The following is a 14,144-nucleotide window of genomic DNA, read 5'->3' on the forward strand; positions in this document are numbered from 1 at the left end:
TGCCGCAGCAGGTTGAGGCAGCTTACCTGTATCCGGGTGGATCAGTGTATTGTAAGGAACTCATGGTGGCAACAGTAAAGAAAGACACAAGTGATCACAGTTCAAGGGTGTTTATTGAATTTTGCAATGGGTGAGTTAAACGTCTAATCTAAATCGAAGATCGGAGCAAGCTACGACCATCAAATAAGGCAGTCCTAGTGGCGTCTTGTCAGGTAAAAAGGGCCTATAATAAACAAATAAAAATAAACTATTGCTAATTCTTACGGCTAAATTACAAAATAGTGTGGGGTAATGTTCACCAGAAAAGAAAGCGGTGTTCACAAAATAAGTAAGGCTGGTTCTCCCTTCCCCATGTTTTAAGCACGGGACAAGGTGGGACTTCTGAGCACAGCACACTCCTGGGCCTCGCTAGAACGAGGTTACAGTTCCATTCAACGATACCAGGACCTTCAGTGGCCAAGTCTCTCTTGTACAAGTCTCTTGCCTTAGAAGTCCTGCTGCGGCAAAACAACAAACAAAAGTTCCTTAGGTAATCTTGTCCCGTGGGTGATTGTTCCTCACCCCTTGGATCGCCCTCTGCCAGGCTCAGATCCCTCTTGCTACTCGGACCTCCCTCTGTTGGGTTCACTATGGAATTTCATTCTTAATAACAGCACAATGTTCTCGGTGTGTCACTCACCCCGATTCACAGGCATCCCTCCACCAGGTTCACAATTGCCAGTTTCACAGTTCACTTTAGTTTCAACACAATGCAAGACTCGCTCTTAGCTTCCCCTTTGCAATCCCTTCGGTTCACATAGCCCTTTTTAACACAGTTCATGCTTTTACTCACTCTTCTGAAAGTGGGGATTCTTTCTCCTAGCTTTGGTTCGGCATCCCTCCGTCAGGTTCACACTTGCCTTGTTTCACAGTATTCAGTTTCATCTGAAAACTGAGATCCCTTCCCCAAGGTTTCTTTTGGCAACGGATGAGACTTTTAGGTCTACAAGAGATTTGACGTGACCCTTCTAGTACCACTCTGACACTTCATGCCACCCTCTCCTGGGTCTTCTGGTGCTTGCAGTTTTAAAAACAGATCCTGGTCAGTCTTTCGAATGAGCACCCATGTGGCGCTGGACCCCTCAGCACCTGGATCTTAATTGACTTGCTTTAAAGTTCATTAATACACACGTTTTTTGTTAATCATTTCCTTGCGTTCATACTCTGTTGCCGATTACAATCTGGGGCTCAACACAGTTCGGTTCGCAATTAACTTTTCCTGACTCACCTGCTGTGCTGAACCCGTTGGCTTGTCTTTGCCGATGGTGTCATGGTAGCCAGCATGCCTCCCTGCCTGGGTTATCAATGCTGGAGACCCCTGTGTGCACCATTGAAATCTGCTACTCCACATGTCGGCTGCAAAGCCTGGTCTTATGTTTTCTCTTTCTTTCTGAGGCTTCGCGTTCTGGGTTGAAATGAGCAAGGGCATCTACAGAACCCCAGGAACGGTCAGGTTTATTGACCAACACGGTAGGGGAGGACCACGGGCTGGAAGAGGGCTTGATATTATCCTGCAGCATCTTGTTTATTTCCTCGACCAATATCGGTCTACAGGCCTCCGGGAGTCTACGGTTTTAAATGCACCACTTTTCCAATGGGTGTTCAAATATAATGCTAAGTACCTTTAATTCTTCCTGGTTTATCTGAAAATACACTGGGGAATATTGTAATTGCATCCTTTAGAGCTTCTTGTTTTTGAGTATACAACTCAGGAGGAATTAGTTCAAAGGTGCCGGTTCCTCTTCGTTTTACTATTTCATAGGGTCCATGCCACTTAGAAACAAGCTTGTTTTCTGAGGTGGGTAATAGGACCAATACTTTTTGACATATATAGAACGATCTCAAGCTTACTTTCTTGTTGTAGTTAGATTTTTTTTTTTTTTTTGGCTCTGGGCCTTTTCAATATGAGTACTGACTAGATCTCAGACAAGTGTCTTATGTTCTCGCATTTGGGTAGCAGTTTGCGAGATGGGAATGGGTGGCTCTTTTAGTTCTTCCCAGGTTTCCCCCGAGCATGTCCAGGTCATCTCTGGGCTCTCTGCCATAAAGCGGCTCAAAAGGGGAAAATCCTTTAGAGACTTCTAGGGTTTTTCTCACTGCAACAGTGCCCACGGGATCATTCGGCCCCGGTCTTTCCCGTCCTCGCCTACCAATTTTCCTAGGTTTAATTTTAGGGACTTGTTGAATTTTTCTACCAAACCATTGGTTTGGGGATGGTACACATACGTTCATAAGGTGGTAATGTGTGGAGTAGCTCTGACCTCTGTCATGAGCTTACTCCTAAAATTTGACCCCTGATTGGTCAATATTTCCTTGGGAATACCAGTCCTGAAAAAATATGGTAGGCAGTGTTTAAGGTTTTTGCTGTGTGGTATTATTTCACAATTGGAACGTCTGGATAAAGGTCTTTAGATCGGCATGGATACCTGGCCAGTTAAACTTTCCTCTGATGTGTGTTTGGATTTTGGATTGTCCCAATTGACCTCCAGTAAGGTGGGAATATGCATTCTCCACTACACCTTTCAGTGAGTCCTGGGGATCACCAACTGTGTTTTTACTAACCCTTCGGTTGAGGTTTCTCGCCTGTACAATGCCTGCTTTAAGAAGGGGCTTCCTTTTCCTATACCTTCATCTTCCAGGATAGCCTGTAGGAAGGCTTCAGCGAGAGCAGGGTTGTTTCGCTTGTCGAAGGTTAGATTGGGATAGATGGTGGGCTCCTCCTCCTTCGATGTTAGGTTTGTCAGCGTCCCCAAAGCCCAATGCACCTCTGTTTTGTTGGGTTTACTCTCTTTAAACTGAGGGAATAGTGCATTTTCCAAAATTCCTTGCGCAATTTGGTCCCCACAATGTACTTCAAATGGGAGTTCGCCATGATTCTGTAACAACCTTTACGTTCCTTCGGAAGTCTGCGTCAATGACGCTGGCTAAAACCTCTATACCAAACCTCCATGCTGGGCCAGATTTTGGGGCTAGCCTGATGTAACACCCTGGAGGGGGTATCAAAACTAAATCGGTAGGAATCATTCCTCTTTTCCAAGGGGGAATGACAGCTTCCCTACTGCTACAAATATCGAAGCCGATCGACTCTTTTCTGGCAACATAAGGGCTAGAAGCTTGATGACTACGTTTTTAAAATTGGAGGATTCCCCAATTTCTTTCAATTGAGTCACATCCCATTCTGACACCATATGTAAGGAATATATCACACACCATACTAACTGCACTTCTATGTAATCTATACATTCATATGTAAATTAAATGTTATTAATTGTAATTCATCAGATTCTAGTTGCGAGGGGGAAAAAAGGCAACCGTTGCAGGAAGGGTTGCAAAACTAAGACAGAACCAGAAAAAAAGTCCCCAAATGGGGAACTCCCGTCCCTCGCACATTTTATAAGGCTACAAAGCCCAACCTTCAATCTATAGATTAAAGTATTTAGAGATTTATAGACAGATCTTATGTAAAGGATAACAATTTCTTTTAGAGAATAAACAACATTATTATGGTCAATGATAATTCAACAAAAATTTGTCAACAGAGGTTATCATTGACGTTCAGAAATTCACAAGGAATCATATTCATTAATTTTTCATAGAAATGTATTCATCATGCCCAACGCGTTTTTCACATAACTTTTCATCCGGGGCTGTATTTCGCTCAATTCTAAACAAAATGTCATTTTAGTAGGATTTTCCAGTCATCACAAAGTTACATTCCACTTATTGCATCAATAACTATTCACATTTATAATGTGTACTTTATGCCATATAATCACCATGGGGTTAATGTCTTGTGTTTGCCCATAAAACATCTAGTACATTTCTACATTCCCTATGATCATTTGACTTGAGTCTGATTGCTAGTGCATTCTAACATTCCACATTGGATTTATGGACCATTTTCTACTTCCATATTATAATTTCACTCAATCCTAACTCTAACTACTATTCTTATTTACAAATAGACCATCAACTATTCCAACACTTGAAGTGCCTTCCTATGGGGTTTTAGAGACATCAATGGTATACCCTTTTAATCTCTAGGTGATCCCATGAATGTAAAGTGTTGCAATCTGCCTAACAGTTGATACTCCAAATATTCAGCCAAAAACAATCTCACCTCTCTGTTCGTGTACATCACAGGCTGAGAGTAAAGACTCTTGTGTATATTTCGTCATAAAGATCGCAGGGGACTGTGAAGTCTACAAAATTAACAAAATATGCCGAATCACTCATTAAGGTTATACCAACCTTGTCACTTGCATCTACCGCCATATATTGGCTCTACTGGTATATAATGAAAGGTAAGTTATCCTAAGAACATAGTGTTCTAATCCAACTTGATACAAGAATTCTTCATGTGAGTAACATCACCATTCAAAGTGGACCAATTCGATCAGCATAACTATAAAGCAAGGGGCGATATTAAGGGTAGTATTTAAAACAACATATGTATATTACGTGTGCCACCCTCTAGAGTAAAGCAGGTTCGGGCTCTGTATATTTACCTTCGTGCTAAATCACCATTTATGGGTTACATTTTCGTCAGTCCCGGACGAAAAGCGGCCTAACACGACGGCCGTTATTAAGTAAGCGTGTAGCCCATGACATTTGTTTACTTCAGTGACGTTACCATTTCACACTAAGTTGATGCACTCTCAGTTTAAAACAGGTGTTGCAATCAACTGTTGCTCTGACATAAAGTTGCCAATATCAATGTGTAAAATTAATCTACCCAGGGCGATTCATACCCGTTGAAACGATGAAATAGTTTACATACTTTGTCTCCATCGTTGCGATATGTGTCGCATATCTACATCTGCACAGTAACTTATGGACATGACAGTCCAGGTGTAAATATAGCTAAAGTGAGTGCTCCAATGGATCTCCTCCCCAAAAGATATATCTATATCTGGGTAGTCCCGTAGTATAGACTCTTACTATACATTTGATAAGTACTCTATTTCGAGCTGTCATAACGTTGACTGAGTCGGGTAAATGTTATGAGCATTTCTCCTAAATAACCCTTCTCTGCTGCACCTACAACAGAACTGTACTTAAAGCAGACAGGAGAGAATGTTGATAGTATTCCTTCTAGATAATCTCTGTATATATCCACAAGTGAAATAAACCAATGATGTTCATGCCGTACGTTGTGCTAATGTGGTTCACATAGTGTCTCTAAACTAGTTTTCTTAATTAATAAAATATTGATCAAACCTCAACATCAAAGTGGCACAAATGTTACTGCCTTCATCCAATGTGTTTGGCATCTGGAAGGGTACAAGGAATTAATTCATACAATTATTTGAATATTTGAACTGCCACAATTGCATAAAATTCACAAAGGAACTGGACAATCCTGGTATCCACGTTTTGTATGTAGCAGTTACATACACAGCAACTGGACTTCTAACATCAATATATAGGAGACCCACCGACGTAAATAATACACTACACTACTCGAGTTTCCATCCCAAACACCTTAAGGAGAGCCTGCCTAATAGCCATTTCCTTAGGTTAAAAAGAATTGTGTCCAATACTGAAAATCTAGAAAGGGAATATTGCAACATGTCTGAAACATTTAGGAACCGTGGATTTCCACAAGAAGTCCTACAAAAAGCACAAAAAAATCTGAACAACAAAATATGCTAGACCTACTCAAGGGTCATCCTAAAAAGGATAATTTAATACCAGACTGATACATACACTACAATTATCTGCACAGAGTTACCAAGTGATCAAAATCATTAATAAGAAATGGGATCTCATTAAACTCGACCCTACATTGAATCGGCTATTTCCATATCCACCAATGTTAGCCTACAAGCGAGGCAGAAACCTAAGGGATACCTTTGTTAGAGCCGGTAGACCGAATAAAACTACACAGACTGTACTTCATAAACAAAAATGTGGAACTTTTGCATGCTTGAACGGTCAACATTCTTGAACTATTATCAAAGGTGAATACATACGACATCATAATGGGGAAAACAATCAAACTGAGAAATTATGCAACATATGACAGCAGGAATGTAATATATGCCTTAAAATGTCCTTGTGGCCGATATTACGTTGGGAAAACGACGCGGAAGGCGAAAGAAAGGAGGCCCGAGTAAAAGTCCAACCTGAGAACTGCTAATGTTAGATCCCCAGTCTACCGTCACTTCAAAGATAACGGACACAAAACGGCACAAATGAGGTACATCATACTCAAAGTGTACATCCACGCGCGAGAGGTGACCTGGCAAAACGCCTTGCACAAAGTTATACTGGATACATTGTCTGGATTCCATGGCACCCCTTGACATGAATGAAGATGTCTATATGGGTCAATTCTTGTAAGGACTTATGCACAGTCACTCCACCACTCAGACGTTCCTTATGAGTCCTAGTACAATTGAAGAGAGAAGATACATTTGAGACTGAGATAGTTTGAAATTTACATAGGGATACCGTTGGATTTAAGTTGAGGATCAGTTTGGTAAAGATAACTGTTGGGTCTCTATAGTCTATTAGAGTATTCATATGGGTGTGTCAGTGAAATTCTCCAAACAAAGAATGGGAACTTCAGTTGAAGGCAGAAGTACCCTATTTACCCAGGACTAGACAAGATTATTCAGGAGTAATCTTAAAGTCGTAATATATTTTTATCACTAACCTGGAATGGGAACTTCTGGTGAAGGCAGTACCATTTGACTCAGTTGAATCATAATGGCAGAAACAGCAGTGTACGACTAATATGTAGACCACTAAAACGTAATGGGCTACTGTAGCCGAAGGTCCCTTTTTTACACGTTGATGGGCAAAGCCAAGACATTAACTCCATGGTGATTATATGGCATAAAGTACACATTAGATATGTGAAGTTATTTATGGAATAAGTGGAATGTAACTTTGGGATGACTGGAAAATCCCACTAAAATGTACATTATTTACAATTCTTTTTTTAGAATTGAGTGAAATACAGGCCCTGATCAAGAGTTATGTGAACTCCAAACACATTGGGCATGATGAATACATTTTATGAAAAACCAATTAATTCCTTGTGAATTTCTGGACGCCAATTATAACCGCAATTGACAAATTATGTTGAATTGTCATTGACCATATGAAATTTGTTTATTCTCTAAAAGAAAGTGTTGTCCTTTACCTAAGATCTGTCTAAAAATCTCGAAATACTTTAATGCATAGATTGAAAGGTTTGGCATTATAGCCTTAGAAAGTGTGCGAGGGACGAGAGTTCCCTATTTGGGGACTTTTTTCTTGTTCCACCCTATGTAAGGAACTCATGGTGGCAACAGTAAAGACAAACGCAAGTGTTCACAGTTCAAGGGTGTGTATTGAACTTTGCACTGGGTGAGATGAAACGCCTAATCTAAACCGAAGTCTAAGATGGGAGCAAGCTACGACAATCAAATAATAAAGCGGTCCTAGTAGCGTTTTGTCAGATAAAAAGGCCTATACTCAAAAAACAAACTATTGCCAATCCTTACTGCTAAGTTACAAAATAGTGTGGGGTAATGTTCACCAGAAAAGAAAGTATTCACAAAATGATGAGTAAGGATAGTATGGCTGGGTCTCCCTTCCCCACGCTTTAAGCACGGGACAAGGTGGGACTTATGAGATTACAGTTCCATTCAATGATCCCAGGACCTTCAGTGGCAAGTCTCTTTTGTACAAAGTCTCTTGCCTTAGAGGCCCTGCTGCGCCAAAACGACAAGCGAAAGATCTTTAGGTAATCTTGTGCCTTGAGCGATTCTCCCTCGCCCCTTGGATCTCCCTATGCAGGGCTCGGATCCCTCTTGCTACTCGGACCTCCATCTGTTTGGTTCATTACAGCACATGAACCTAGGCATGCCTGTCTTTTAGCGCTGTTACACGGCCTAGGGTTAGTGTTGACATGAGCGACTGATGACCCAGGGGTCTGTTTTCACAGCCTCAAATGAGGTGGAGATAAGAGGTTTTTGGTCACGCCTAATCATAGGCAATCAAGACAGGTGGCACCCCAGATAGATGGGACTTCTTAGCATTGCTAATAATCTCAGGCCCCAGTCACGATAAACAGACCATGCAAAAATATTTTTCTAAAAAGCTTTTTAATCAAGAGGTTTGTTGGGTACAGAAGATGGCCCGTCAGGAAATCAATATTCCCACCCGTTGCAGAACAGTGGTTTTTGATTAGCTTAAGTTATCGCACTGTCAGGGAGTTAATATAAACTTTTCAGTGGCGATTGGGCAACTGGGAGGGCTGCCTGCTGAATTGCTCTTCACTTACTTGAAAATCCCAGCCAGCAAGGTAAATTATGTGTATGCAACTTTCCTGATAAGGGGAGACTCAAACACCATCCAATATCGCCCATACCATTTTCCTGAATTGGCTTTAACACATACAAATAATGTAAACTGGTTTGGAGGTAATCTAGTTTAGCCCGGTTTCATCCAAACCGCAGAGGCCCCTTTTTAGAAACAGACTATCAACTGCTGGCTGCACATTTTGACACTGTACGTAACCTTACATAGCAATATGCTGCGCAGCCTGGCATAGTACCTGCCCAGCTACCACAAGGACAGATAGACGTAGGACGAGTGTAGCTACAGACATTGATGATTATATTGGCGTCATGCCCTTCCAGAAATTAGGACATGCCCAAGTGGTATTCAGAAAAGCTAAGTTAAGGCATAGGGCACTAGCCATGTTCCTTCCCTCTGGCTGCACACCGCCTTTAGCAAGCTATGACAGCTGGATCTCAATTTATATCTGGCTCTATTTACAGCTGATGGGCACTCCTTCTACACATCTTTAGCATCACTTGTGTACGAGCGCGATAGAAATAAAATGTCAATATCATTATTGGCAGATATTATGGGAACACGGGGTGCTGCTGCCGCCATGAGCTTAGGTCCATAGAATCCAATAATTATCAGATGGTTGAGCATAATTCTACCCTTATTGAAATGAGAGCCTGCAAGTTTAGAAGTTAATAGAACATTGTCCCAGTTAAATGAGCAAGACAAAAAGGAACAATTTGGGGACATAGTGACATCCACTTATCAAGGCAGGGATCACCTAGGCAGGATACCTGCAGAGACACAGAAGAAGGCTAACAAGGGCATTAAGCCAGACAAGGAGACGCACCAGGAAGGGAACCCCTCAAAAGGAAGTGGATTGTTTCACGGTAAAAGGGGTGCTAGAACACACAGACAACAGCTTCCACCAATAGAGGAAGAAAAATACCCAGAGCACGAACCAAAGAATGGGAAAACTACAGGAGACTGGGAAGCTCCGCAGTGGCAAGGCAATCATGGGGGTAAACTAACTTGGGGTAACCCTAGGGGGCAGTCCCATTTTAGACCACCAGACTATGATTTCAGAGACAGAAGACAAATGAGAGTCCACAAAAATATGCCATTGATGAGAGCATCTCATTCTTCACAGGCAAAGACGCCAGACCGTTCTAAAACTGAGGGAAATGATGTTAAAGTTGAGAAAAAAACACTGCAGCCCTGCAAGTTTTACAGAATGCTGAGTCCACACACTCATCGAATCATTCCCAAGACTAAGCAACACACTGACTGGATAGAGGCCCTTTTACACTCTGGGTCTGATTTCCATATTCAAATACACCCACAATGCACTGTTGGAGCATTCAAAGGCACACAGAAATGCACAAATAACTACACCCACGGGGCAGACATTAGCAAATAATTAAGTGTATTTTGTAACCATTCAGCTGGAAGGTGAACATCCCAAAGAGATTGAAGCACTGTTTTGGCCACAGTTACATATCCAATATAGCGAAGTCTGGCTTTTTTCACAGCTGGTCTACTAGGCGACTCCTTAACATACCAGATTTTCTTAATAACCACACTGTCAGATTAATGTATCCAAACATTTTTGGCAGTAATTGAATATAAATAGTGTCGCAATTCACTGGAGTACAACGGTCTAAAGCCTAACCCGTTAAATAATTGTTTGTAGAAGGAAACTCCAGGACTCTGCACCAATTATTCACAATTACTGTGCTTTATTCAATGTTAGATCAAAACGGATTCACTGTTGGATCAAAATGATGCCCTTGATAACACATGTTTCGGCTCAGCAGAGACTTTCTCAAATCGGGGCTAGTATTCCAAAATATATATTCAACATTGATTGGTATTGTGCCATTCATAAATGCCAATATAATTTGCGTCGTCTTGTTCATTAAGTTAGAAGTAATCTTTTAGTTCGGGTTAATCCCAAATTTCCTTCCGTGGAACACAGTAATCCCTCACGCACATTAGTTCGAGCCTAGCCAACACGAGGGATTACAAACAGAGGTTATCAAACCAAACCCATTCGTAAGGCAGCAGACAAGGCATCAGCTATGACACAATCAGAAACCTTGGTTCAAAAACAAGCCAAAGTGGAGCATCAATCAGAAAACGTGAGATTCATCACGATACACTGCAATGATCACTCCAAGATCAGATGTATTCTGAAACATAATTGGCATCTATTGAAACTTGATCCACATCTAACTAAATTCACACAGGAAGGGCCAAAAATTGTTTTTACAAGAGCAGAAACATTAAGGAACCATCTGAGTCCTTTGCTTCTCCCACATCTGATTGAGAAGCAACCCACCAACTGGCTAACATCAGACAATTTTGGATTCGGGAAATGTGGCACTTGTTCCATGTGCCAGTATGCATGTGAGAAATCAACAAAGTTCCAAGATAATTATGGCAATCAAACAATGATCAGACAGAATATTAATTGCAGAACTAAACATGTGGTGTATGCTATAATTTGTATTTGTCAAAGTGTACATTGGAAGCACTATTCGCCAACTACGGACACGTATCCGTGAACACCTGTCCGGGATTGGTAGCCCTAATTTAACTTTGCCATTAGCGACAGATTGGCAACATGAGCACCAATTTGGAGACAAAAAAGACATCAGATTAATTGGTTTAAAACATGAGTCTCGGCAGAAGAGGTGGTAATCTTGAAGTTGCATTACGGCAGTCAGAAGCTTGATTAATTTGCCATTTCAGAACTCTTAATTTTGGTCTGAACACGGACAGTGAAATGTACTGTTTTTTATAAGTAGATTATACTAGCAGTGCATATCAACAAATATGGGGAATTAATGACATTGCACATATTAAAGTGACTTAAAATATTGCACATGGTATTGGAGCCACAGACACTATCATATGTCCTACCAACATATATTTCAATCTCTTTTTATGTGAATTAGTCACATGTACAGATGCACACATATAGAGGCATTTATTGAAAATAAATGATAAGTGCTGTACGACTTGCGCTTTCACACACAGATCAAGTATAGCAAATTGTCAAACACATTGTAAATAAGTGAACGCTGGGTTCAGTGTTACATAAGTTTCATTGCCATGAAATATTCACTTCTAAAGCAGTATTTACTTTTTGTACACTTTGGTACTTTCCAGATGACCTACGTCTCTGTATAACCATTGAAAATTGCCTAACACCAATGCGTCCGGGTTTTTCAGTTTTCTTATTTAAATATGGCCCAGTAACTAACAATGATGGGTTATCAGAGTTTGTACTTCAAACATGGCCGTATGAATTTGCAATATCATATATCTTACTGCCACAAAACAAATGTGGTCAGGGCTAAGGTACGGTTTTCTGATTCATTAACATTGGTTCTGTCCCAAAAGATGGCCGACAGGAGCATGATAACTGAGAAAGGGCTAACCGTTACCATGGCATCTTCTAACACAAGCTCCTAATTCATTTAATGGCTGCAATCTGCACACGATGAAGCCTAGCAGACTTGGTTGAGGAACCGAGATAAAACGCTAAGAACATCGCATCGCAGGGATTAAATATACGCTCCATGACAGTAACGTACCTGCGAGCTCCTGTTACATGGGAGCTAGTTAGTACAGTTCAACAAATATACACTAGCTAGCCTGAGACATGTTTGGGCAGATCATATCGCATTGTAGCATGATAGATGTTATTTCACGAATATGCACTTTTAAGATTCAAAGGCACAATCGCGCATGAACACGTTCCGCTGCAACATGCAGATGTTCTATATTTGTTCTATTTTTTCGAAAGCCCGGATGGTAATTGGCACGTGCTTTGTCAGCACGTTTATCATTTTCAAACATGTTTTTTAGATTAGCTCAGAATTATGGGTCACATTTTTGCAAAGTTTCCATAAAAGTAAGCACATACACACGACCCACTAAGCATTAATCTTAGCTAATTTATGTTATCTCTCATTCAGGGATTTAACCTAGTTATTACTGCCAGAACAGACCGCAGTATGTTAATACAGGTACACAAAGGTAAACCCACAATTTATCACTATATGTCTCATTGCAAATCGATCTGTTAATTTTAAATTTAGGAGTCACATGGTGTTGGCACAATTTAATCTAAACCATATTAGCGTCCAATTGAAAAGCTTCATGTTGCTACAGGTTTTATAACCGCTCCACAAAGAATTATGTTTTGACAAGGTAGTTATTAAACAAGTAAGTCATTCTAATAAATTTGTGTTTTTTCATTTCATTATGTCTCCTTATCTTATTAGCCCTCCCCTTCACCCATCCTTTTTCTGTCTCACACCAATTCACTATCATTTTTAATCTTTGTTTTAATTAATCTCATTATTGATTTTGTTCTTCAATGTGATTTGTCTTCACATTACATTTACTTTCAATTTATGTATGTGATGTGTAGCCCTGGTTTGAGAAAGGCATTTTATAACTGCTGAAACACGTGTTACCAGAGAGGGCACAGGTTAAGACTAATCCCGAACTGAAAGTGATAAACTACAGTTCTGGAATCACCGAAATTTGTATGTAGCGCATTTATATGCAGGAGAGTGTGTTCCATTTATATTGCTTTTTAGAGGTGGGGGACTTGTACCTCTATCTCTCCAGCCCGAGTGTGACACAATTATCAGTCATTCAATAAATAACTTTGGGTCGCGGAGTGTCACGTGTTTGCTCCAACTAACCCCATTTTTCACGTGTAATTATAAAGCAAGCAAGCAAGCCCACATAACAGTCCAGTGCTGCCCGTTTTAAAACCTGATGGTACTTAGTTTTATTGTGGACTTCAGAATTTTGAATGCACGTTGCAAGACAGAGGCAGTCCGAAACCAACACAATTCTGGACTTCTAGTCAATTTATGCAGATGCAAAAATAAAACAAACCTTAATATAGGCAATGGGTATTTCACACAACCTTTAAGTGTAGAAAGCCAGAAATACACTGCATTCATTTTTAAGGGAACAAATTTCAATTCACTAGAATAATGCAAGGGTATAAGAATTCACCCAGCACATTCTCAAGCAGAATACAGTTTACTGGAAGACATTCCTAACTGTTGGCAATATGTAGATGAGATTTACATCACCCATGAGAATGTCAATGAACACTTTGGCCGCAAAAGGGTACCTGATTAGCTTAAAGAAATGAAGACTAGCTCATCGTGAGGTTACCTTCTTAGGGTTCATTCTTGCAGATGAGGGCAGGGGCTTGTCAGCAGATTTTCTTGAGAAATGTGCCAGGATACGACACACTTGTTCAATTGCAGGCCATTTTAGGGCTTTTGGATTTTGGCAGATCTTATGTGTCTAATTTTGACAAGTTAGTGAAACCATTATATACTTTGAGGAAACCAAATTTCAAAGCAGCTCATTGGTTGCCAAAGCACATTCACATTCTGCACCATGTGTATTCGTTAATGACTCAAACCGATCCTTTGCAAGACAGAAATACAGAAAAAGATTTAGAAATAAACCTGTTGGTCGGAGATAATGTTTTCACATACACAGTTTGTAAACTAGGGGACACTAAACCAATTGCATAGAAGTCACATGTCTATTCCACACCTGAATTAAGATTTACACCTGAGGAAAACATTCTCTCTTCAGTTCAGATGATCATTCAGTATGAATGCGCCTTGAAACACTTTGGTATAGGTGCGTTACAAATGCCACATATATAAAAGGCTGTTGGCATCGAATAGAACTATACACATAAATACACCTTTAGCTCAATTTGAGGCTGCCGCGCCCATTGCAAAGGCATTACACAGTAGATG

General features: G+C 40.5%; 1 protein-coding gene across 13 annotated transcripts in view; it reads left to right on the forward strand.

Annotated features, from left to right (window-relative positions):
- GPR160 (G protein-coupled receptor 160) overlaps positions 1 to 14,144 on the forward strand; it is a 606,153-nt gene that overhangs the window by 504,388 nt on the left and 87,621 nt on the right. The window lies entirely within an intron of this gene.

This window comes from Ambystoma mexicanum, chromosome 10 (assembly GCF_040938575.1).
Source record: "Ambystoma mexicanum isolate Mex_15411 chromosome 10, UKY_AmexF1_1, whole genome shotgun sequence".
Lineage (NCBI taxonomy): Eukaryota > Metazoa > Chordata > Amphibia > Caudata > Ambystomatidae > Ambystoma > Ambystoma mexicanum.